Source organism: Lingula anatina, chromosome 4, assembly GCF_051362555.1.
Source record: "Lingula anatina isolate TDL-2025a chromosome 4, LinAna3.0, whole genome shotgun sequence".
NCBI lineage: Eukaryota > Metazoa > Brachiopoda > Lingulata > Lingulida > Lingulidae > Lingula > Lingula anatina.
In genome coordinates, this window is record NC_141770.1 from 1,270,512 (window position 1) to 1,296,907 (window position 26,396).

Below are 26,396 nucleotides of genomic sequence, written 5' to 3' on the forward strand. Positions count from 1 at the left end.
ATAATAGCACAACCGGCTGCTTTGGGACAGCGTAGTCCGTGCGCGTTTGGTCTTGTCCGGTATTTTCCGTTTATTGGTGCTTCTCCTTACCCACATGTATAATAACATTGACTTATGATTATAAAACTAGGGTTCATAACAGTTAAGTTTCTGTGACCTAATGCCATCATTACACGCAGGTTGTTTATGAAATTGATAAGGTACGTGTGACACTCATCGATTGTAGAAGGATATATTGATGCATCTTTGAAGATCTACTTAACAGTTGTAAAATAGAATGCGATGTTTCGGTCCCTGGGCCTTCTTCGAGGGTTATGAACAAAGAGTGAAAAAACAAACTCCTGAGATACGTGACGTCGGTGATGTGTTGAAGACATGCGATGTCCCAAAAGTGTGCTTAACGTAAATAATGTCAAAATTCCGTAACAAAGAAAAAACAATACTCATTTAAGAAACTATTGTCCCTATTGAGTCCATTATTCAAGGTGTATAGTGTTCTGATAAATTTTTGTTCTGCCATCCGTCTTTGCCTAGTGTCGTTTAAGTTTCCTTTCGCATTTCACTTTTTGTTCGTAATTCCCGAAGAAGGCCCAGGGGCCGAAAACTCGGATTGTGTTAAGTAGATCTTCAAAGATGCACCAATATGTTTACTTCTATTTTCCTTAAAGGTACATATGAACCGAGCATCGGTGGAGTGTGGATTCCGAGTAACACATGTAAACCACTTCTACTAGATTCTTATATGACTCAAATAAATTTGACATGCCAAGGGATAAACTGAATAAATCACTCGATCAGCCATAAAAGACCTTTAGACTGCTCCTTTCTTTTAATTTATGGTTGTAAATTTAACCTACTTCCGTGACCTACTTTCCCGCCCCATTGACATACATAGAATGCCAGCAGTAAAATCTGTTCAAACATAATTTTCGGGTAAAATTAAACAATGCCATTTGGTAATTCTCTTAGTTATACTACTTGAAACTATATGCTGGCATTTGGTTGGTTTTTGTGACAAAAAATTGACTTTGTATGCATCTTTAACATATATACGGTGAATTAACATGAACTCTCAACGATTGTATCGTTATTATTGCATTTCTCAGTTTGGTGTTGTTTCCCATCTGGCTCTCTTTTCGAATAAGATAATAATATAATAGTTCCGTGATTTGGAGTTGTAGTGCGACTGAAATTCTTATTTCAATTTTTCTAGACCCTGCAAAACCTATCGTAAAATTGAAATATTTGAAAACAACAGCTGAAAATCTAAAATATCATTTAATTACTTTGAAATGTGATGATAAATGTTCATAAATAAAGACGGATAAACGATATTCAATATACTGCAAACTTCTTAATTAACTTAGGGTAGCCAGTTTTGCGGGGATCATTTTTATTTGAAAAAAAATATATATTTTTTGTCATCCTGTCATAAAATAAAGGTGTTGAGTAAATGTGTGTAACAGAAATAAGGTGACAATGAGCTTGACACGTGCCACTTTGAACAAGGAGAGGATAAGAATGTGTGCGTACATCACAACACAATTTCTTTTAAATTTACAAGAAACACATGAAATATGAATTTTCCAAATTTTCTAATTTGGTGTACATTGGGCTTGTAACAATATTTTTTTTTCATAGTTGGCAAGATGATAAAGGATATATTCACCAAAAAATGTATTGGAACGGAAGAGAAGACAAGATTACGGATCATTGCGAATTCCACAGCTATCACCGACAACCTAAAAACGTGGCGTATCAGTAACAACATTACAAAGCCCCATAACTATTTAACTAGCTATAAGGTACAAGGGGATTGTCTATACTAAATACTCTCATATTAAAACAACATGTGTAAGAAAGTTAGCAAACCAAAAAATGTACGAGTACATTGTACCTTTATGACGTGAGAGTGTGCGTTGTGATTTCACCAATGCTGGTATGCATTTGTGTTGTTTTCTAAAGTCCCGCGTGGAAAAGAGTTAGAACAAACATTTTTTAATATACCAGTACACGGCGGTAGCTACCATTAAATGAATAGAAAAGAAAATATAGAAAAACACGACCCCTTCTTCGAACTGGGTCTGTATAAAAACTTGTTTTTTTATTTAAAGGCTGTTTGTATTACGCGCTCCGCTAAGCACAAAGCATGCGTACTTCTTTGTGTTTTGCGCGATACAATGAAATAGATCAATGTCTGATTTTATCGCGAGACTCACGTCCAATGTGGTTATTTATAACTTAGCGTTTTTTCCGGAGCTGTTTCGATAAATTGCGCAGTTAACTAGCAACACCAAGTTACCTGAGGTTTTAGATATCGGAGCTGTACCGACAAATTGCACAAGGAGACATTTCGGTAAGTTCATCAAGAGCGGCTAAACATTAATTTGTCCATCAACTTAATTACAGACACGGTTCCTTTAGCACCGTGCGATGCCCAAATGTTTAAGAAGAGGCATGTAACCGTAACCAGGGCCACATATTGCTTTTCACTAGATATCCACAGGTATGCTGATTCTAGTAAGCCTATATATATATCATAGTATATATGTAAATACCCAGTGAATACCAGCCATTGGTCCCAGTAGAGGATAGATAGATATCATAGTATATATGTGAATACCTAGTGAATACCAGCCATTGGTCCCAGTAGAGGATAGATAGATATCATAGTATATATGTGAATACCTAGTGAATACCAACCATTGATCCCAGTAGAGGATAGATAGATATCATAGTATATATGTGAATACCAACCATTGGTCCCAGTAGAGGATAGATAGATATCATAGTATATATGTGAATACCTAGTGAATACCAACCATTGGTCCCAGTAGAGGATAGATATACATCATAATATATCTTTGAATACCTAGTGAATACCAGCCATTGGTCCCAGTAGAGGATAGATAGATATCATAGTATATATGTGAATACCTAGTGAATACCAACCATTGGTCCCAGTAGAGGATAGATAGATATCATAGTATATATGTGAATACCAACCATTGGTCCCAGTAGAGGATAGATAGATATCATAGTATATATGTGAATACCTAGTGAATACCAACCATTGGTCCCAGTAGAGGATAGATAGATATCATAGTATATATGTGAATACCAACCATTGGTCCCAGTAGAGGATAGATAGATATCATAGTATATATGTGAATACCTAGTGAATACCAACCATTGGTCCCAGTAGAGGATAGATAGATATCATAGTATATATGTGAATACCAACCATTGGTCCCAGTAGAGGATAGATAGATATCATAGTATATATGTGAATACCTAGTGAATACCAACCATTGGTCCCAGTAGAGGATAGATAGATATCATAGTATATATGTGAATACCAACCATTGGTCCCAGTAGAGGATAGATAGATATCATAGTATATATGTGAATACCAACCATTGGTCCCAGTAGAGGATAGATAGATATCATAGTATATATGTGAATACCAACCATTGGTCCCAGTAGAGGATAGATAGATATCATAGTATATATGTGAATACCAACCATTGATCCCAGTAGAGGATAGATAGATATCATAGTATATATGTGAATACCAACCATTGATCCCAGTAGAGGATAGATAGATATCATAGTATATATGTGAATACCAACCATTGATCCCAGTAGAGGATAGATAGATATCATAGTATATATGTGAATACCAACCATTGGTCCCAGTAGAGGATAGATATACATCATAGTATATATGTGAATACCAACCATTGATCCCAGAAGAGGATAGATAGATATCATAGTATATATGTAAATACCTAGTGAATATCAACCATTGGTCCCAGTAGAGGATAGATAGATATCATAGTATATATGTGAATACCAACCATTGATCAAAGTAGAGGATAGGTAGATATCATAGTATATATGTGAATACCAACCATTGATCCCAGTAGAGGATAGATAGATATCATAGTATATATGTAAATACCTAGTGAATATCAACCATTGGTCCCAGTAGAGGATAGATAGATATCATAGTATATATGTAAATACCTAGTGAATATCAACCATTGGTCCCAGTAGAGGATAGATAGATATCATAGTATATATGTGAATACCAACCATTGATCCCAGTAGAGGATAGATAGATATCATAGTATATATGTGAATACCAACCATTGGTCCCAGTAGAGGATAGATAGATATCATAGTATATATGTAAATACCTAGTGAATATCAACCATTGGTCCCAGTAGAGGATAGATAGATATCATAGTATATATGTGAATACCAACCATTGATCCCAGTAGAGGATAGATAGATATCATAGTATATATGTGAATACCAACCATTGGTCCCAGTAGAGGATAGATAGATATCATAGTATATATGTGAATACCAACCATTGGTCCCAGTAGAGGATAGATAGATATCATAGTATATATGTAAATACCTAGTGAATACCAGCCATTGGTCCCAGTAGAGGATAGATAGATATCATAGTATATATGTGAATACCAACCATTGGTCCCAGTAGAGGATAGATAGATATCATAGTATATATGTGAATACCAGCCATTGGTCCCAGTAGAGGATAGATAGATATCATAGTATATATGTAAATACCTAGTGAATACCAACCATTGGTCACGGTAGAAGGTATACTGTGGATGGGTGGATGATGGCCCTCTTTTAGAAATACATGGAGTGTACAGAACAAATTGAAAAGTAGAAAAAGTAGAAAAATAACCTCTTGCTTACTGGTAGATACCTGTAGATATCATCAATGTTCAGTTTAAATAGTACATGTACGGTATTTACCTGTGTACTACGAAGCGTTCTGGTATATTCATTTTCACTACTTTTGGAGACTATAGTTTATAAGACGATGCAAAATGATACTAGTGTCCTGCAGCTGGTTGAAATAGAAATTTATAGTCCGGAAAAAAGACACCCGGGAAAGTACACAGCAGGTTAAGATAAACCAGTGTGACAAGAATGACTAGGAAAGGAGACATTTGGTAATTTAATACTAAATTTGGGCTTAATACCATAATTAACCTATGTACCAGTGTTTTATCTTGTTTTCCCGGTAAAGTACAATTTTCGTGTTACCAGTCCTCTGCTGGAAGCAAGTAATGACAAATAATATAAAATCAAGTAATATCAACAGGCAAATTATTATGTCAATCCAAATTAATTTAATGGTATACCTTTAACAAGTTCATTTGTATAACCTCACCCTCTGTCAGACATGTGAAATGTAAAAGTACATGTGCAGACCCGTAGCCAGCAATTTCAAAAGGGGGGTTCTTTTTCTGAAAAAGTGGACCTTTTTCTATAAAAACTTCATGTACCTAGACCAAATTTTACCCAGAGTGGACCTTTTCACAGCAAAAAGGGCGGTTCTTTCGAGCCCCCCCCCCCTCCCCGGCTGTGTAATGTTACAGTGCTGATCTGGCCAACAAACGTCTAGGGTGCCTTCACAATTTAACTTTCGTACTATGTGATTCGTGTTAACTCCGTGGGGATTTTATGAGTGAATGCAATCATTTTAACGTGTTCTTACTACTTCATTGTGCACGCACCATTAGAAGTGTTGATCAAACGACATTTTTTTAACTATAATTATGCCATAATATCCATCCGTCTTCTCAACGTTCAAAACACTTGGTGAATTCTATGTCGACGGAGCTTAAATAACAGGAAGTTTGATTCCCTCCTCTCCCCCTCCCCGAAAAAATATTTTGAAAATGAACCTCAGGGGGAATTGCAGTACTTAATTCTATTCTCTTGAACCAAGTTCACATTCACTCATTCACTCTTTCAGTCACTGATGTGTGCGGTGTAGACGTACTAGAAGATATCTGTATATTGATTTGTTTAGCCGTGACCTGATTTAGTGGTTATTTGCTTTTCACTCCGTTTGCACAGGTATCGACAATGGATGTTGTTAAAAAATCGATTACCTATTTCCACTGTTGTTCACAACACACAGTTCACGAGTTCAATTACCAAATTTTTTTTGTGATCGGCATTTTTCTTCACTTCTGCTATGATAGTCCGGGCTGCGTCGTAGAAGGTCACATTGTGTACATAGATAAACGATCCTAAGTCAATAGATTTTGTGAATATTTGAACTTAGAAAATGCATGGGTGCTCTCGTCATAGGTCACTCTTGTGTTTATAGGCTCTGCTCGTACCCTGACCAAGGATCGAAATACCCTCCACCCTCTTTGGTTTAGGTAAGATGTGTGCACTCTTTGTTTGGAAATTTGTAGATTTTTCAGACGAAAACATTACGCGCATGTCATTACTCAACATTATTCAATGTTAACAACTAAACTACTTCACTTCTTTAAGCAGAGGACCCTTAAAGAAGTGTGACCGTCATCGGCCAAATTTCGAACATCATACTTGTGTTTATCCTATTCTTTTAATGGTGCGTCATGTTGTTAAAGTTGGTTTAGATTTGGGAAATATGAATCTCTTATGATGTCATTTTCATCGGGGAATTTTCTGATTTCAAAAGACAGCAGTTGATTCTTGCACTAAAGAGAAATGTACTGATACTAATAAGGAAAAAAACTTTTTTTACTAAGGAACAAACAGAAAAAAGACTGTTTGGATTTGAGTCGGAAAATGCTTCTTCTTGCACTGAAAAAATACATCTAAATATTAAGTTGATATTTCATTTGAGTAAGGAAAAAAAACACGTATTTTCAAAGATAAAGAGATAAATGCTACAATATTTAGCTTTAAACAAAGAACAAAGTCAGAAAAATATTGCAACTTTTTACAATAAAATGGCAAGTCTAAAACTGACCATAAATAAGTAATATGATTTTATTGATACAGTGAGCTGAAATCTTCAAAGGTAGATTCACAAGTAGCGAGAAGATTAATCAGATTTGATATGAGAAATTGCCTTTCTCTCCCATTTCACCAAATGTTGCAATGATTCCTCGCTCCAGCGTCATTATATATTATACTCCTGGTGACTGATACACGTCAGTATCTTACATTGTACATGTACATCTTATATACAGATATAGATGTGCCCCTCAATTCAGGAAAATAATAATTTAACAAAACCGAGACCAGATCTCACAAATAACTGATCGTGATGACTTCAGCTTAAGAGCGGGGGTTTTGTTACCATTTATCCGACAGGTACAGGGAAGATCAGTAAATGTTGTTGTCCGCTCAAAATACACTGAACAAATAAAAAGCGCCTCATGTGAATTATAAATAACAGATGGATGTTAGATGTACATGTGTAATGTGTAGCTATGGACAGTGTGGTCAGTAATCTTTAATACATTGGACAACAAAATTATCTTTGTATGATTAAATCTATTCACATATTACATACATGTAATTCCCGAAAAAATCAAATTATCAAATAGAGCTATTTGATTTGTGCTCAAAATTAGTTATATTAATTACATTATTTTTATCCTGAAGTAACCATAAAATTTGGTCCAGAAAGTTAAGGGCAAAATTGAACGTCTCTTTGAGAAACTGACCTTAGCGGGTGTTTTGTCTTGTTAACATAAAACGCACTACTGACACAATTAGTCACACACTGAGCGGTCGATTGATCTATACACCAAATGAAAAAGATCATTATTTTATTTTGTTTGGGTTGTCGTATCTTAAGCCTCGGTCCCAACCGAACGGACGTCTAGGTCTGGTCTACGGACCAGCCAAACGAGAGGAACTTAAAAAAAACCTACGTCCTGAAAATCGTGCATTAAGCTAGGACCCAGGCTTTAATAACTTGCACGCAGCAAGTCCTTAACAAGCCAATGTTATTACAGTGCTAAAATTCTTAATTTCTAAAATTGGAATTTTTATTTCAAATGAAACTTTTTAGTCATTCACCTTTCGGCTGTTATATGTTTTGAAATATACAGACTTGACATTTAATATGGAATATTTTTTTCGAAATGATTTTTTATCAGTTTTTTCCTATTTGGCTTACAGATAAATGAAAATAAGGATTAAAATCGTGTTTTAATAACTTTAAATTATCTCTTTTTCATGGTGTCATTGTGACATCAGTTCATTAATGGAATTCGCCAGAGAAGCAAACAAAAACACATTGCCTATTCTGTCATACGACTCCCATTAAAAGAGATATTTTGAATCTCCATATTTTCAAAATTATCGTCTGTAAAAGGGTAATACGCTCCACAAAAGACCCTCATGTCAGTTGCTAGTCACAGTAATGGTCGTTGTTACGCCTGGTCACTTCGTGGCTGTTGCCAGCGCTCTCAAGCGGCAAGGCATTTCTTAGGGGTAGGTTTTTATAATTCAATCTGGAATAGCATTCCAGGCATCGGTCTAAAATTGTCCAATCTGGTCCAGTTTTGTTGTAGGACATGTAGGCAGTTGATTGGCGAGTAATGGCTGAACGAAATATTGTCTATGTGGTTCAAATGTGGCGATTTTGATGACCAGGGTAGCTGCTCATTCCCTTGGTTCTGTAAGTTATCTGCTATTAAAAGTGCTCTGCGTGAACCTGCAACCTCATCGTGCAACCTAGAATTGTTCCTAAGGTGCCCCCTATCAAATGATAGTCAAGTGATTCCGAGATTATTCCTTTATTTGATCTGGTTCAGGTTTTCGTCGATGACTACCATTGGTGTTTTGGCACCAATGTGGAATCTACTCCAAATACTGACGCTGTCAATCACCCTTGTCACTTTAGACCCGGCATATGCTTCGTCGTAGGCCTCGTCTGGATATCTGTAAACTCTGTTTTGACTAATTGAGCGGCACAGGTGAAATCTGACCTCAATAAAGAAAGCCACGCAGTTTCAGTGTTCTACCCAGAATCGTTCATGGCCCCCAATTCATCAGAGAAACAGACGACGATGTTTTGCTGTATACAGTGGGTACCTCGGAGGTCACTTGGTGTTCTTACCTGCGAAAACCAGTTTGGTGTTCGCTAAGGGCTTTGAAAAACGCATTTTAGTGGCAATTTACCCCTAGTTCTGAACGGACTAAGTGTTTTTTGTTTAGTTGCAGCACCGTATCCCGAAAAACAGTGGGTCCTGTACCCTGTAGGTAAAATTTTGATACATTGGGGGTGACCTCTGTGTAGGTACATCATTATGGGCATTACTCTATAAAACTGTGGGGATCGTTCCGTTAGGCGCTATGATCTGTCTGGTTATGTCTGTATTTTTCGCGCCATTCTGCCCTAGATTAACAAATTTGTAAAGTACTACTTGACTCATCTTACGCACTGCAAAACTGACCGCTTGCATGCAAAATTTCAAATTCTTCTATGCAGTAGTTGCCGAAATATGGATACTTTTTTGACAGAACCAAGCTTTGCCTAAGCCAAGCTTTGATCAGCCCAAAGGAACACTACCCAATTAAATCACTGCAAATTACATAATGTAGCAGCGCAACAGGCATGAAAGTCAGTTAATTGGTAGTGACACACCTGACTGCACACTTTTACATTCACAAATCTTATATCAGATCGGAGTTTTTTGAAAAAAGAACGTATTTTTACCTAGGTATACCTTCGAAACTGAAATATTCCATATTAAATGTCAAGTCTGTATATTATTCACATGGTATTACATGTCATCAATACATTATATTTGCATTCTACATTTTATGTTATAATGATATGACCTCATTGGCAAATATCTTTTAAAAGTTTTAACCTTAACACCAAGACTAATAAATTAGTTTGATACGGCAGATACAGGGATAAGGGAATTTTTAAGGGAGAATATATAATTAATTATTTTTGCAGGGCTAATCATGTGGAAAACACCTTTTTTAATTATAAAATTCTCAACATGTATATATAAAGATCACTGTGTGTCCTTTATTATTGTATTAACTTGAAAAGAGAATAATATGGATACAATTTGTTTTTTTAGAACCCGAACGTTAACCATGACAACAACTCTGGGAATTCCCTCAGAAATCCCACGAAATGAAAAGGAAAATTATTTTCGCATGCGGCTGCTCTTAGAGCGTGCAACTGACGTGCTCCGAGATGTTCTCAGGACTCAGCTACAAGCAGCTTATCCAGGACTGGTTGATCCCAGTAAAACTGACAATCTTTTTGACGTACTTGACAATCATCAAGTCAAACATTCCTTGCTGTTGAAAAAGAGAAAGGTAATGAACTCGAGACAAATGAAACTCCTGTACCCTTCTGGCAACCCTTCAACAACTGTGACAATGCAGGACTTAGATATTACACTTGCAGTTGTTTTGTTAAGAAACATCACCAACCTGAACCCTTATGCTAAATGGGAAAACCCACCGGCTTCCGACAACTCCTTAGAGGCCAACATTGGTAGAGTGAAGACCTACCGCAATGAACACATGCATGCAGATCCTTGCCTCACTGACACAGCATTTCAGGCAGAGTTTAAGGACCTCAAACACATCCTGTTGTTGCTTTCACCAATATGTACCAGCGATGATTACGACAAGCTACTTACTGTGCCTCTGGATGCTAAAGGTAATTTTTTAATAAAAACAGTGTTCGGCGAGAAACAATGAACTTGTTTATATGTAGGAGCCTACCCTGCATTTTTTCTTTATCCAGAATGGCAATAGGTATAGATTTTTTTCAGTATGGCACAAAACCACACAATGATATAAATATATTTCCATTTCATTGCTAGAAATATCTGACTCATGATTTTGGGGGATCTTTATGCCTTAAGACTTGTTTTGAATTTTTTCAAGACTTTATTTAAAGGATGTCTTTCCGCTGTAGACGCTTAAATAGGCCTTTCTCTGAAACTTTGCCTATTTGATCCTGAACCCCAAAGCATGTCTCACACAAAACCGTTGAGAAAATAAAGGTCGAGGTATAGGTTTTTAAGATCACTTAAAGAAAAAAAAGCGCAGCATTTTTTTTTCGTCTAAACTTCTCTAAAATACTACTGTTTACTACGCTCTGGAGAAGACCCGGATGTCACTGCAAACCAAGATGGAGGGTAGTCCGAGTACACGTGAGTTGAAAGAGAGAAGAATAACTCTACGGGACAATGAAAAAGGAAATAAAACGGGAAATGCAGAAGCAGAGGATGTTATTTTCATTGGCAGGCCGGTGAGGTAGACAAAGCAGAAGTAGGAAATAAAACTGACAAGCGAGAAACTGACAAAATTCTGCCGGATACGGGTAGGTTATTTCGATCTCTTATCACGTCCGACTCTTTCATTGAGAACATATTCAGGAGGCGGATTTAGGGCATCTTCTGGTTCTTCCGGAAGACGGTTAGATTTTCAAGTTTTCATTGGCGGGTATATGTAATATTTCTGTCGAAAGGTGGTCAAAAATGGAGGATGGATCAACATTACTCGGAAGACTGTCAGAAAATATTAAATATCTCTGGATCCGCCCCTGTTATCCCTGCTGTACGCAGAAAAGTTTATTATTCTTTAGAGCAGTCAGTACAAACAAGGATTGAGCTAAATAGTCTTCTATTAAAGACTGGTTTTTGTCGGCTTACTTAACGTCGTTATATCCTCAAGTCCAAAAAAAAAAAAAAAAAAAAAAAAGAGAAAAAACAACCTTTCACTATTTACCTTATTCGAATTTAATTTAAATTAAAAGATTTAAAGCGAGCACATTAATTGCAGCATCTGATGGTAGTAAATGTTTATTCTCTGTTTACGTTTTTAAAGTTGACTTCATGGGGATTCTCTGGAGAATGAGGATAATACACTGGTATATATTTTTTTATCCAGGTAATATTCATGTGGTAACATCTACCCCTACATCAGGTTCAAGGCCAACATAGAGCCAGGGCCAAAGTAAGTACCTGACACCCAGAATCCAAACACTCAATAGCTGTTTATTTTACCATGTTCAGTACACCTTGCCATCAATATCAATCTAATGCATGTTAGTACTTGGAACAATGCCATTTTATTATAAAGTTTAACACTGCCATGGCAGCTAGTCCTAGAATTGTGACAAGCACAGGATATCAGTACTTATTGTGGGGAACATTATATAATAAATTGGATTTTGAAACAAATAATTTTGATAACCATGCTCTATTCAGTGCTCTTATGTCTGGCGTAGACATTACAGATAGTGGGTGCTATTAATTTCACAAAAAAATGCATTGAAGTCTTTCCAATAGTCAATGTTTTGTTTTTAGGTATACTAAGCAGCAAAGCAAGCACTCAAAATCATGGATGACAGTAAGACCTCAAGCTGTTACATAAACAATTAGCACAAATAAAGGTACATTCCAGTCTTACAAACCAGGAATTTGACATGGGAATTACAAGTACACATTTCTAAGCAGCCATGCTGCAGATGGAACCAAGAGACTCAAGGCACCGTGGTCCTTATATGTATATAAGAATTTTTTTTTATCAAAATGATGATTACCTCACATAAACTTTTCTTTTATAAATCCATCCAGACATACATTATTTCCTTGTATGACATTAACTTTTAAAATGATTGATTTTATGAACAGATTGTGTACAGAGTTGCATTTTACTTTTGATATGAGAAAGGGATAAATGAAAGCACCTTGTTTTTCTATGCCTTTATTTTTTATGTTCACTGAATGGTTGCACAAATTACAGTAGAATGAAAAGAATCCTTCTACTCAGTGACTTGCATATTACAGGTCTTATGAATGTTTGGTCAGTAAACTGATACTCGTGGTAATAGTTATTCTGTGATTTTCTTCAAAGTGAAGTAATCCAGCAAATTCAACGGCAGTCAAAATGTAGAGGACATTACAGTGAGTGGGAGATGGGCCAGTCCCATCTCCACTGATGCTGAGTCATTGCTTGGTAAATTCTCTAGCAAAAGCATCTTTATATCCAGTGCAAGGCCAGGATTTCCATCACACTTGTCACAATGTATTCAGCACTTTCCTTGGCAACACCGTCATTTTCTTGGCAACACCATCATGTATGCTCTGATAATGAAAAAAATATATTCACTTTTATATCTGTCATTTCTGTTTTGATATGTACAATAGCTTACTTCAAAAATAAAATATTTGAAAATGTATGAACACTAAAACAACCATAAGGACTGGATTTCACACCACCAAATTTTATCGAATAAATTTACTTTGAAAATAAGAAGGAATATGAATGGTGTTTGTGTATTGTGAGAAACTTAGAATTTATCTTTTCAATAAAGATTTAATGAGTTTTATACCTCTTCTGTGAGTTACTGAATTCTCCTTTCATGTTCTTGAGTCAATCCTCCTGATCTCACACCTCTTCCAAGCCTTGCACTACTGGACCTAGAAGTGCTATGTATCACTGCCAACTCTACTAAACCTTTATACAGGGCTTTTTTTCTAATGAGGCTGACATCACAAGATAGTATGCTGTAAAATAATAATAAAACGAATAATAATAATAATTGGCACTGATTTAATTGCATGCTAGTAATAATGTTGTAAACTGTTCAAAAGGGGTTTCACTTCAATTAATCATTGTCCTGCACTCAAGCGTATCAATTGTTATCCCTAAACTATAAGTTTTTTGTATGTGTGGATTATTACATGTGAATATAGGTGAGGGTAAGGTGGGTCCTACACATTACTATCAAAACTAAGGAGTATGCCAGATTAACTAAAAGGCCTGTATTATTTAAAAATAACAGAAAACTCTTTACCTCAGGGAGCTCTTTACCCTCTAGTTCTGGACTGCTCTGACTGCTTGCCTCATCAACAATAGGCCTACTCTCGATCTGAAAAGTATAAAAACAGATCGACTAGAAAAGCAAGATAAGATACGTGCGTGCGTAGCACAAAATTCAGGCACTTCTATTGACGATTTTGACATCTGCACGATGCTCACAACTACTGCCAGTAAGTATCAAAATCGTCTGGAACGCATTTGTAGTCCGTGCTACGCTGTGCGTGCAAATCGCGATGTCAAAATTGCGGCTCAGAAAGCATAGCAAACAACAAAAAAAGTAACAGTCGTTAATAAATATCCAACCGAAAAGGGCTGGTTCAGTTGACCCGAAAAATATCACTGTCTCTAATCATGTCACCGGTATATTTCCTGGTACAAGTTACTCATTCGGTGAATCGGCATTGAGAATTACGGCATCAAGCACTGTTGACATAATAGGCTACACTCCGTCGTAAATATTTCCAAGTCATTCGTTGATTTTTGGACTATTTTAACCGACGAGAAGTTAAATGAATTCTTTAAATGTTTAAGTGCACAAACCTGTTCACGAACAATGAAGGGAGAGAGTTTTAACTAACGTGCATCTGTAAACGACTTACTTCGAACTCCACCGCGCCATATTTGTTTCTCCTAGTGTACGAGTGCTATTTTAGGCAACGCACTCTGATTGGCTAAAACCTTGCGGTAGTCGTCTTCTCTTTTTTGGGGAGAGGACGTTCTCCAATACAGACTCGAATGTGAAATAATTAATTATTTTGATTGCCGTCTACCTCAAAGGCGAATTTTGGTTTAGATCGTGACCTTCATATATAAGAAAAAGTTTGGGATATGTTTTATTTTCCCTCATATCGGAAAGAGCCCCTTTAAATATAGATAAATGTTTCGTTGTCTAATATTATATCACAAAAAGAATGACATGAAAATTTAATTGCACATGTTTAATCATGTATATGCTTAATATCTATTTTTTTAGTTGCCCCATGTCATCTCCTCTCAGTACAGCTACCGGGGAAATTTGCTGACCTTAAAGGACGTGAAGACATTGTGCAACGAATACAGCAGCATATTGTAGGTGAAACCCGACTTGTTCTTCTAACTGGGATGGCGGGCATCGGGAAGACATCGGTGGCTATCGAGGTCGGGCATCTCGAGAAAAATGTTTTGTATTTTGATATGAGACAAGCCATCAACCTTGAATCTGTCAAGTTATCTCTAGTCCAGCACTACCACCCAACACGACCCCTGAAAGATTTATACAGTGACTATGAAAACATATTCATACAAACTTTGTCTAGTTTAACTTCAGACACTGTTATAATATTTGATAACAACGATGAGGTTATTAAGTCAAATTTGCAGGACTTTCACAACTTGCTTCAGAATGTTTTAAATTTAACAAAGCATATCACTTTACTGTGCACCAGCCGTGAATCATTCAGTCTCATGTCGCATCCCATGGCTGTCATAAACTTACCTCCTCTTGATAAGGCACCCTCCATTGATATTCTTTGGGAAGGAAAGCCAACTAGTCCAACTGATAGTGAGTCAAAACAGTTAGATGAAATAGCAGAGAAGTGTGGAAAAAACCCACTTGCATTGAAATTATTAGCAGTTCAACTCCAGGAAAAACCTACGCAGAGAGTATTAGATAAGATGAAAAACAAAAATGTTATTGAAAGTCTTAAGGTAGGAAATCTTCCAACTTCTCAAGAAATGATGGCATGCCTGGATATGTCTTACAAAACACTGACTTCTGAAGAACAGAAAGTGTTTCGGGCTTTGCACATATTTCCATTTTCCTTTTTCTTAGAAGATGTTTTAGAAATGTTAAAAATAGATGAGGATGAATGTGAATCTATCCTTGACAGACTTTGCAACAAATCCCTTCTTAGTTTAGACTCTTTTTTTATTATCTCCACCCCTTACTCAGAGCTTATGCAGCGTTTCAAGCTGGAACAGTTGAAAATGAAATACCTAGCATACAAGATGCGTACTGTAAACTATACATGAAGCAAACGCCTCTTCTGGTATTTGAATTCGATACCCTTTCGTCTAAGGAAACGTATGAAAAAGCCCAAAGAATACTGCCACACCTAAAGGTTATAGCTTGTTTGCTGTCAGATCAACTTGGCAACAAGAACCCTCATGATACAGAAACGGCATTTTTAAATAGAAATCTTTTATTTATTGCAGGCGTGTTTCAAAATGTTTTCTTATACCCTGATGCATTAACCATACTTCAAACGTTGAAAATATGGAATGAAAAATATTTTCCATCAGAACAAATTGGCACGTGTATCTATGGCACAATCGGTGATGTGTTGCATGGGATGGGTAAATCCGCAGAGGCACTTACATATCTGAAGACATCTCTTCAAATTCAGATAAAAATACATGGTGAAAAACACCCTTTTACTGCCGGGATATGCAACAATATTGGCAATGTACTAAACAGCATGGGTAAGTACGCAGAAGCACTTATATATCTTGAGAAATCTCTTCAAATTCATATAGACACACATGGTGAAAAACACCCTGATACTGGTGGGACATACCAGAATATTGGTAATGTACTAACTTACATGGGTAAGTATGCAGAGGCACTTACATATTATGAGAAGTCTCTTGATATTCAGAAAAGAATACTTGGTGAGAAACACCCTGATACTGCTACGACATACCAGAATATTGGCAGTGTACTTACTTACATGGGTAAGTATGCAGAGGCACTTACATATTATGAGAAGTCTCTTGATATTCAGAAAAGAATACTTGGTGAGAAACACCCTGATACTGCTAGTACATACCAGAATATTGGTAATGTACTAACTTACATGGGTAAGTATGCAGAGGCACTTACATATTATGATAAGTCTCTTGATATTCAGAAAAGAATACTTGGTGAGAAACACCCTGATACTGCTAGGACATACCAGAATATTGGTAATGTACTAACTTACATGGGTAAGTATGCAGAGGCACTTACATATTATGAGAACTCTCTTGATATCCACAAAGAAATACTTGGTAAGAAACTACCTGAAACTGCTGGGATATACCAAAATACTGCCAATGTACTATGTAAGATGGGTAGGTACGCAGAGGCACCTCCATATTATGAGAAGTCTCTTGAAATCTTGAAAGAAATACTTGGTGAGAAACACCCTGATACTGCTGTTACATACCAAAATATTGGCAGTGCACTATTTGGCATGGGTAAGTACGCAGATGCACTGACATATTATGAGAATGCTCTTGAAATCCAGAAAGAAATACTTGTTGAGAAACATCCTGATCTTGCTGGGACATACCAAAACATTGGTAGTGTGTTATGTAAGATGGGTATGTTCACAGAGGCACTTACATATTATGAGAAATCTCTTGAAATCCAGAAAGAAATACTTGGTGAGAAACACCCTAATACTGTAATGACATACCAGAAATTCGGCAGTGTACTATGTGGCATGGGTAAGTACGCAGCTGCACTGACATATAATGAGAAATCTCTTAATATCCAGAAAGAAATACTTGGTGAGAAACACCCTGATACAGCTGGGACATACCAAAATATCGGCAATGCAGTGTGTGGCATGGGTAAATACGCAGAGGCTATTACATATTATGAGAAATCTCTTGAAATCCAGAAAGAAATACTTGATGAGAAACACCCTGATAATGCTAGGGCATACCAAAATATTGGCAATGCACTATTAGGCATGGGTAAGTACGCAAAGGCTCTTACATATTATGAGAAATCTCTTGAAATCCTGAAAGAAATGCTTGGTGAGAAACACCCTGATACTGCTAAGGCATGCCAAAAAATTGGCAATGCACTATGTTGCATGAGTAAGTACACAGAGGCTATTACATATTATGAGAAATCTCTTGAAATGCAGAAAGAAATACTTGGCAAGAAACTCCCTGATATTGCTAGAACATACCAAAATATTGGCAATGCACTATGTGACATGGGTATGTATGCAGATGCACTTACATTTTTTGAAAAATATCTTGAAATCCAGAAAGAAATACTTGGTGAGAAACATCCTGATACCGCTAGGACTTACCAAGATATTGGCAATGCACTATTTGGCATGGGTAAGTCCGCAGAGGCACTTACAAACTATGAGATCTCTCGTGAACTCTTTGTGGAGCATTTTGGTACCATGTGTTCCAAAACAAGGATTCTTGAAAGTTTAGTGTGTGGCGTTAAACAACGCGTATTGAAAATGGTCATCATGAATATGATCAAATACATTGCCACTGAATTGATTATCAAAGAGAAATATGGTCAGGCCGGTCGATTCTTAAGTTTTATTGGTTGGGATTTTAAGCTCCATTACAATTTTTAGACATATGGAAGGTCCAACCTTTTGTCCACATGAATGGTGGCAGTGTTTAATACTACTGCTGGGATATTCATCATAAAATTGGATGATATGATAATGGCAGATTATTTAAACCAATGTTTGCGATGCTTGAGTCAAATTTGTATTGACTTGTACCGGTGTGTGAACGGAATGGTAGTCCTAGTAACGCAAGTCTGACCGGACACGTCCTGGGAATGCAAGTCCTAGGTCTAGTGTTTCTAGGAATGGATGTCCTAGGACATACGTTACTAGGATTTAACGTCATTAGGACAACAGTTACCAAGGAATGTAAGTCCCATTGCAAGGAATGGGACTTACTGGCCCTAGCCAGATGTCTTCCTGCTTTTTACCTCACGACTATTCGCCAAAGTTCATCATCATGACCATCATCATTACTACATTGTCCGTCATCCGACACGTCCTTCACTTTCCTCTTATTTACTTTATAAAATAGCTTGCCATATTCAATCTGAAATAATCATTACAATATTATATATATTAATAAATTTAAATTAAGGACAGACCTTTTCTTCTTTGATAGAAGTTTGACGGAGGAAGGCAATGATAAGTATTTGTCCTCGGACCCAAAATCCTAGAAATAGTGTTCCCCCGGACCTAAAATCTCAGAAATTGTAGTCCCCCGGACCTTAAATACCAGAAATTGTAGTCCTCGATCCGGACACCTATTCCAGGAGCATAGGTTTGACGGACTTACATTCCTGGGAATGTATGTCTGTGTTTAAGCTATGGCCTCTGTAAACGAAAATTGTGTTTATTTTGAACATTGTGAAAAGTGAGTGTAAATGAAAGCTTATTTATAATTAGACTTGCTAGTTATTCGAATAACTCTTTTCTGGATTGGTGCTGTGCCTATTGTGCCCTCTTGAAGATACTAAAATATAACCTGTATGTTGGGTCTAGAACAGGTGCTGCTCGTCCCTTCCATATCCAAAAGTTAAAGACGCAACCTCGGTCTTATAGGGATTCGAACTGCCATCAGATTACTTTAAGATACTGTTACTGGATTCACATTGTTGCACTGAGAGACGAACCGGCAAATCGGCGATTTTACGGAGTAATTATATATGCTCACTATTAAAGTATACTATTCATCTCAATAACCTTTACCTAGTTGTAATATAAAGGGACGGACATAAAATTAGGGCGGACCTACATTTCGCTGACTAAAGTAAACGGAATGCAGGTCTGCCAGGAATAGAAGTCCTATCCATATTTATGACAGGAATACGGGTCCCACGGACCTCGGTTCCAGGCGGACCTGCATTCCGTTCACACCGGTTACTCCTGTCAAACGTTTACAGCCATGTCATCACTCCAACCATTATTTATATTATTCTAAGATTTTCAGACATCTTATCTGAACACAAATTGGGACTCAATCTTGAGGTTTTCCTTAGGTCGTCATCATTGTATCACTGGCCATTCGATTTGCACCTGTCTGAAAATAGCCACTTACAGGTATGTCCATCCAAACTAACACTGAGCCAATTGCAACGGTCAAAACAAAGACTTGCATTTTTCTTTTCTGGCACGTGCAGTATATATCATGTGATATCTTCATAATACTTTTATTAACTTTCCTTTTCAAACCCGTGGTACGTCCACATATCTATAAACCATGTGATGTCTCCACAAGACTTGTATTAACTTTCCAGTTCAAACCTGAAGTGCATTCATATATCTATACAATATTATATCTCCCAAAGATTTTTGTCAGACCTTTCCAGTACATTTTTTTCCATTTTTCCTGACCTACCCCTATATACCTGTGAATTCGTAGGAATCAATCCATTTAATAAGGCAAAACCACAGTTTCACATTCATCCTCCTCAAATTTGTGCTAGAGATTTTCTTCATTTAATTTCAAAGTTCTAAACAAGAACAATGTTTTTAGGGCTGTGAAGTGTGTTGAATTAATTTACATACCAGTAGCCAAGTTCTTGTATGTCTGACAAAGCAGATAATAAGTATTCGTTTCAAATTTTAGGTCATTATTAAAGAATTGAAATACACGGTTTAAACATTTTGCAAATGTACAGTCATCTAAACATAAGTGCACTAGATGTAGCTAGGGCGCATATTACTATATAATTCCACGTCGCTGACAGATACAGGTAAGTGGCGCTAGGAATTTCTCCTCTACCTCCATGACAAAATATTGGACTCAGGATCTGTCACTTACAAAATGGGGAGAAACAACAGACCCTACAACCAAAACACTGAACAATTCCCAGATTTTTTTTTTCAAATCAATATATTCACTTCAATGATGACTTTAAGAGTACCCTAACTGCTACGATATCCTGAATCTGCCAGAGAACGTTGTTTTATATCTAAGTGTTCTTATCAAGTGTTAAGGTTGAAAAGTTTTATTTGTTGTTTGATAAACATGCTGTTTTTTGTTTGTCAATAGCTTTAAAAACGATTATTTACTTAATTAATTAACCAAATTTGATCTGCTGGCTGATAAATTAAGTTAATTTTTCTGTACCTATTATTAAATGAAACTGTATTTGTTTACTAAGTTTTAATGTTATCCAACAACACTTATTCTGATATATACCCTTATCAGACATCATTCAACAGCCGATTTGCTTGTGTTATTGTAATGCCAGATGCGTGATGAATATTAAGTATACATAGTAAAAGTTGGGATGCTGATTTAGTTTTTTTCATTGCTTGACAGTGGTCATACATGCAGTGACACTGTAACTCGGTGAAGACCGTTTGGATGTACCTGTATATACTTTTTTAAAAGTTATTACTATATCTTTACACAAAATGGATGCTAAGGTTTTTTGGGAGCAAACATGACGAGAAAACTGTATGTTATCATTGCTGTTGATATTTGCAGATGATAAATGCACTGATAAATATACTCTAGTATTACAATCTATGTAGTAATGGCAGATCAGCCGAAGTCTCCTTTTCACGCTTTTCTCTCAATCTACAACGTTAGTAATACCTTAGGGCAGTGGGAAGATTGAGTCCTTAGTTGAATTTGATTACAACTATTAAAAGTATATTTTGAAGGCATTTTTAGCCTTCAGCAATTTCCGTAAAACTTCGGCATGTCTGACAGTTGTCATATATTGTCAATAACCAGGGGTGGATTGAGGGTTATTTTCTGACAGACTTTCAATTTATCTTTGTTGATCCATCCTCCATTTTGACAGTCTTACGACAGACAAAATAGATACCCGTCAGTGTAAACTTGATAACCCATAAGACGGCCTCAATCCAACCCTGATAGCACTATTCAAGATAACCGGATTTGCTGTGCCAGTGAAAAGGCCATTGGTTGCCAAACATGGCGGAGTGGGTTCGATTCCTACTCTTTTTTTTTAATCATGGTGATTAATAAGACGGTATCAGCTAGTATAGTTCTTATTTTATTATGATAAAGTATACTATGATGTGATATTACATGACATCAAACATAAATTGTGTACTAGTACATATATATTACAAATGTAAACGGAGTTAACTTCATATTATTGTTGACATATGATATACTTTTGTCAATTAAATATTATTATTTCTTCTGCGGATTTATGTTGTATGGAAGTTCTGAGATTAAGAAAAGTCACACCTAATTATTTCTCGAACTAAGTATAAATCAAAATTATTTAGTCTCTTGGGGTAACCCTTGATAAAAATACTCGTGAATTTCTATCATTTGTCTGGACAAAGACTCCGATTGCCACAAGAACGATACCAATATTTTTCATTTACGTATAATAGCACTATTGGCGCTCTTAGCTTTGGATAAAGACTGATAATAATGCGTTGACAACCACAAAGTTGTATGCTGAGACTGCATTGTGACCGAGCACCGAAAACACAATCATTTTCCACTGACGGAGGTTGTATCTAAAAGGTGAACGTTCTTACAGGGCATACAGGACACTCAAGTTGAAATAGATGTACAGAAGAAACGTGGAGGGGAAATAGTAGAAAAGGTTGATAACCGAGCTAGGCAATAACCTATAGCAGTTGATCACCCGTTTTCTGGCAATGCATTTTCTTATTAGGACTTTTTCTGGCGGAGGCTGATGTAAAAGCAAAGAAAAAAATAAAGATACTTGCTTAGAAAGAGTGAACGTCCTTGTACGGGTCACACAGGGCACCCAAGTGGAAATAGACGTACAGGATAGACGTGGCGAGGAAACTGTAGAACAGGCGAGACAATAACTTATAGCAGCTGGTCACGTCTTTTTTCTACAAGGGAAAATAACTGTTCTTTTAAAACTAAAAAAGTCTCCTGACCTGTCGGTGTCAACAAATTATGTCATCTATGTGCCGCCTGTGTTTGGAGGGTTTGATTATGTGTGTGCGACAAAAGGAGATATGATTTCCACTGTAGGCGGACGTTTATTTACGTATCATTTCGGGATAACCGTTGATTAAAATGCTCGCATAACGGTACAATGTATGTTACGGATGCATAACACTATAACTGTATTTCAAGCCGATAGAGGTCGACATATGGATATCCCTCTCTAAATGTGTAAATAGCCTCAATTCTGGGACTTGTTCCCAGTATGGACGCAGGGGGCAGGGTGGGGTGACATGGACAGGACACATGGGGTATGGACGGTTACGGGTACAACTTCGTCGTTAAGATAGAGATCGATACGATTCTGATACTTAGCCATGATGACAGGTTTATTAAATCAATAACGGCAAATTAAAGACTAAAACATCCCACGGTGCTGGCCGTTAACCCAAGTTGCCATTGAGTGACTGGGTGACGTCAAAACTTTCCAACATATAGAATACGTAAAGCTGTTGGCACTGTTTTAAGAGTCACTGAAATATAGAATAATCGAAAGCAACATTAGGGATTATCTGATGTTTTATACCATAAAAAGCCACCTTCGGGCAATGCCATACCAGTACCTGTACACATATACATCATGGCAGCTAACGTCACATTTTATTCAGATAGACAAAAAATAACGATAAATCATGACTGCGCCGTACCAAATAGGATGACTTTGTTCAAAGAAGTGATACAAATATGTATTATTCACAATGCCTGTTGCCCCCCCCCCCCCCCACCCACCCTCACCCCCCGGGAGAGACAAGATATCGGATAGTTCACATCCTGAAGAATTATCAGCTTGGTTTCTAAACGACAACCTGAACTGCCACAGATATTGAAGAAGGGGTGACAAACCCCTGGTTTACTTTATATCAGCAAGTCAAGTCTGCCTTGAGTGTTTGTTTTAGGTAAATATTATGGCATTCGTAATGGAGGCCCCTTTTTTTCTCCGTCCAAGAAACAAATCACAGTCTTTGTTGTTTTTTGTAGCACAATCGTGTTTCTCCTTTGTGCATAACAAACGGGATAGTCTTTATATCCTAAAACACCATACAAAGACACTCAGTAGCTTGCACAAGACTGCATATTTACTGTATATTACTGTATACTTGATTTTATTTTTGACACAGTTATCCATGTCTTCTTTTTTTCACATTGGGCGCCCTAGTGTAGAAAGTATTGATTACCCCTACCCGTTTAATACTTTCTACACTGAACTGTTTTGTGGTGTCAATTTAACAGCAGCTTTATTGTTGTGTCGTACAAGGGAAAACGTATCGGTATGTAATTTCTCAATTTGGGTCAGGTAAAGGGGTAAATATGTCCAATTTTTCAGAAAGACACCCCTCGTTAAAAATTGGTAGCTTGATTCGGGAAATATCTATTTAAGATAATGCTAACTCGATGCAACTTGTCATATTTGTCCTGTTGTGGCGCATTTTCTCTCTGTTTAACACTGTTGCACTATTTCATTCGTTGATCTGCATGTATACTTTTCCGAGAATACTTGATAACTTTGTGAAGCGTCACGATTCACAGAGGACAAGCCGACTTGTACAATGTATCTGTTTGCTATAGGACCCGCCCTCTACATAGCCTCGTTGAGCTACGTAAACCCCGCGACCACCCTGGATTGCATACGTTGATGTCCAATAATCATGACAGCGATTAATAATTAACAATAATAAATGATATATTAAAAACAAATCATCTCATTGTCTTCTTGGTAGCATGTAATGCCACGTACGGCTAACACACCCCTACCTCTTTCCTATCCTCTAGCAGGGCGACAGGTTGATTTTTTTCACAGTTATTCACAGATATGTCTCTAAATAAATAGACAGTCATTTTGGTCTGGGTCTGGATTTTTCCCTTTTCCCCTATATCATCTGTTACCCTGGTAGAGGACACCTCTTTCCTCTTACTATTTGATATTAATTTAGACCTTGCCCCTTCAACGCGATAACCCGGTCCTGATATAACTGGTCGCACACCGAGCTGGTGAGATTACAGAAAACTGACTTCGAGGACATATCATCATGAAGCTGTCCCTTGTAGCATGTGCTTTACTTTTGTCCGGGTAAGTATCCGAATTATTTCTTATTGGTGTCTTGTCGTTTATTAGACCTTCCCAAAATCACAATTATTCCTTTTAATTAGTTTATTTAACTCTATGATATTTAATTTATTTTAATATTTCAGTGATATCAAAAGTAAAAAAAAAATTTCATTTGATAAAAAATGAGCAGATGCGGTGTGTTCTTGGTCTCTCTCTCTCTCTCTCTCTCTCTCTCTCTTCTGGTTCTCTCTCCCTTTTTCTTGGTTCTCCTAAAACAATCTCTCCGGACTTCAACCATCTCTTTCCTGGGAGGTTAGAATTATTGAATATTTGTTAAATCCTGAGACATTTTTAGCATCGCTCAATGATAAAATATTTGTTGCTGTAGCTTGTGTTGACTGGTGTTCTCGTGGAGGTTGATGTAGGTCAGTATATTTCAGTGTCATCCAAGGCAAGCGTGAGGATAGAGGCTGACACTAGTTCAGTGAGGTACTTCTCCAGTGCAGTACCCAAGGAAGGGATAACCATCACGGTGAGTGGAAAACTGCTCAGATTTTAACACATACTCCAAGCTTTTGACCGGCGATATTTGTATTAGAGAGTTTCTTAGATGGTCTCTTCTCTAAAAATGTCGGGTAAAACTGAATATAGACTGCATTTTATTACTGTTAAAACTTCTTTTAATTCTATCCATTGTTTGACATGAGGACGGCGGGGTCAAAACAATACGATACCAGTTGTTGAAAGCAAATCAGTCTTCGTTTAAGGACGGACGAGAAGCCGACTCTCCCCCTTTGCCGCTGAAGGGCCCCGAATTTTTTTTGCATTTTAAATAGCAAAACGGTGCCATTTGGTACGGTTTAGAATCACGATTCAGTTACCAAAAATTCTAATTTCAAGAAGGGACCATTGGTGGGATTTTTTTCAGAAACACTTTTTCCATTTTCTTATTATGAGGTCAACATGTAGCTTAACTTATTAACTGTACTAAATCTTCTAACAAAGGATTACTCCAAAAAATATCTATGACAGTTAAAAATTAAACAATTACTGCAATCATCGTATAATTTTAACCTTTTTTCGGCCACAGATGTAATTATTATTTATGTGTTAATATTTAAACAAGATATCTATCAATCATTGCAGGCCAATTTACTAAGAACCCATCGAGGCGGAAATTATCTGAAGAACCTTTTTGTCTTAGCTCTTGATGTCTTTACAAATAAACTTCAAATATTATTGCTTATTCATAGTTAATGACAGTCCCCAATAATGTGATAAACCGTCCGTAATTAAAGTTCACAACACTCTAGATAAGAACGCGCCACCTGAACTTAGTACGACCACAGGCACCCAAGGACTAGAATAACAACTGCAATGCATTTTTTTCTCCAAATTTAAAGACAGACATGAAACAACTTTCCATTTATTCATTTGTTCATAGTCACATTGCATTTTAGTAAAAATAAAGAATAAAATAAGGATCTTTAGAACTGAAACATTATCATAATTAAGCTATACAAATATGCGCATCGTAACCACGTGACAATGCGCATGACGTGTAGTTATTTGGTTAAAGGGAGGAGAAGACGTGACTGTTCATCAGTGCATAAATTTCAAGTTATTTAACAGGAAAATTTCAATTTAAAAGGAACGTATATGCACAGGTACAAAGGACATTGTTTTTGTTTTTTTTTTTTTTTTTTTTTTTTTTTCTGTATATCTGTTATAATACTATGTCAGCGTTGAGTGTGACAACTTAGACAATATGACAGAAAATATATTTGACACAACAATAACGCGGACTTCGAGGTACGCTTCATGAGATTTACTCGCCATCCTTGGAAAATAAGCAATTTTCTCGTACTCACACGTGTACTCGACCTTTGATGACATTTATGAAGACTGATTTTAGATGGAAATGACTGGCAAGTCATTTTAACACCGACTCTTTTCCTAGAAG

General features: G+C 36.7%; 2 long non-coding RNA genes across 2 annotated transcripts; one reads left to right on the top strand and one right to left on the bottom strand.

The window, feature by feature from the left end:
- Window positions 1-10,910: 10,910 nt before the first annotated feature.
- On the top strand, window positions 10,911-13,162 carry LOC147762018 (uncharacterized). The gene is made up of 3 exons (XR_015334021.1): window positions 10,911-11,149; window positions 11,719-11,784; window positions 12,138-13,162. It is a non-coding gene; the product is annotated as an uncharacterized LOC147762018 (long non-coding RNA).
- LOC106179557 (uncharacterized) lies at window positions 12,522-14,514 on the bottom strand. The gene is made up of 4 exons (XR_015334020.1): window positions 14,256-14,514; window positions 13,631-13,705; window positions 13,166-13,340; window positions 12,522-12,917 (listed from the first exon to the last, which is right to left on the bottom strand). It is a non-coding gene; the product is annotated as an uncharacterized LOC106179557 (long non-coding RNA).
- Window positions 14,515-26,396: the final 11,882 nt, after the last annotated feature.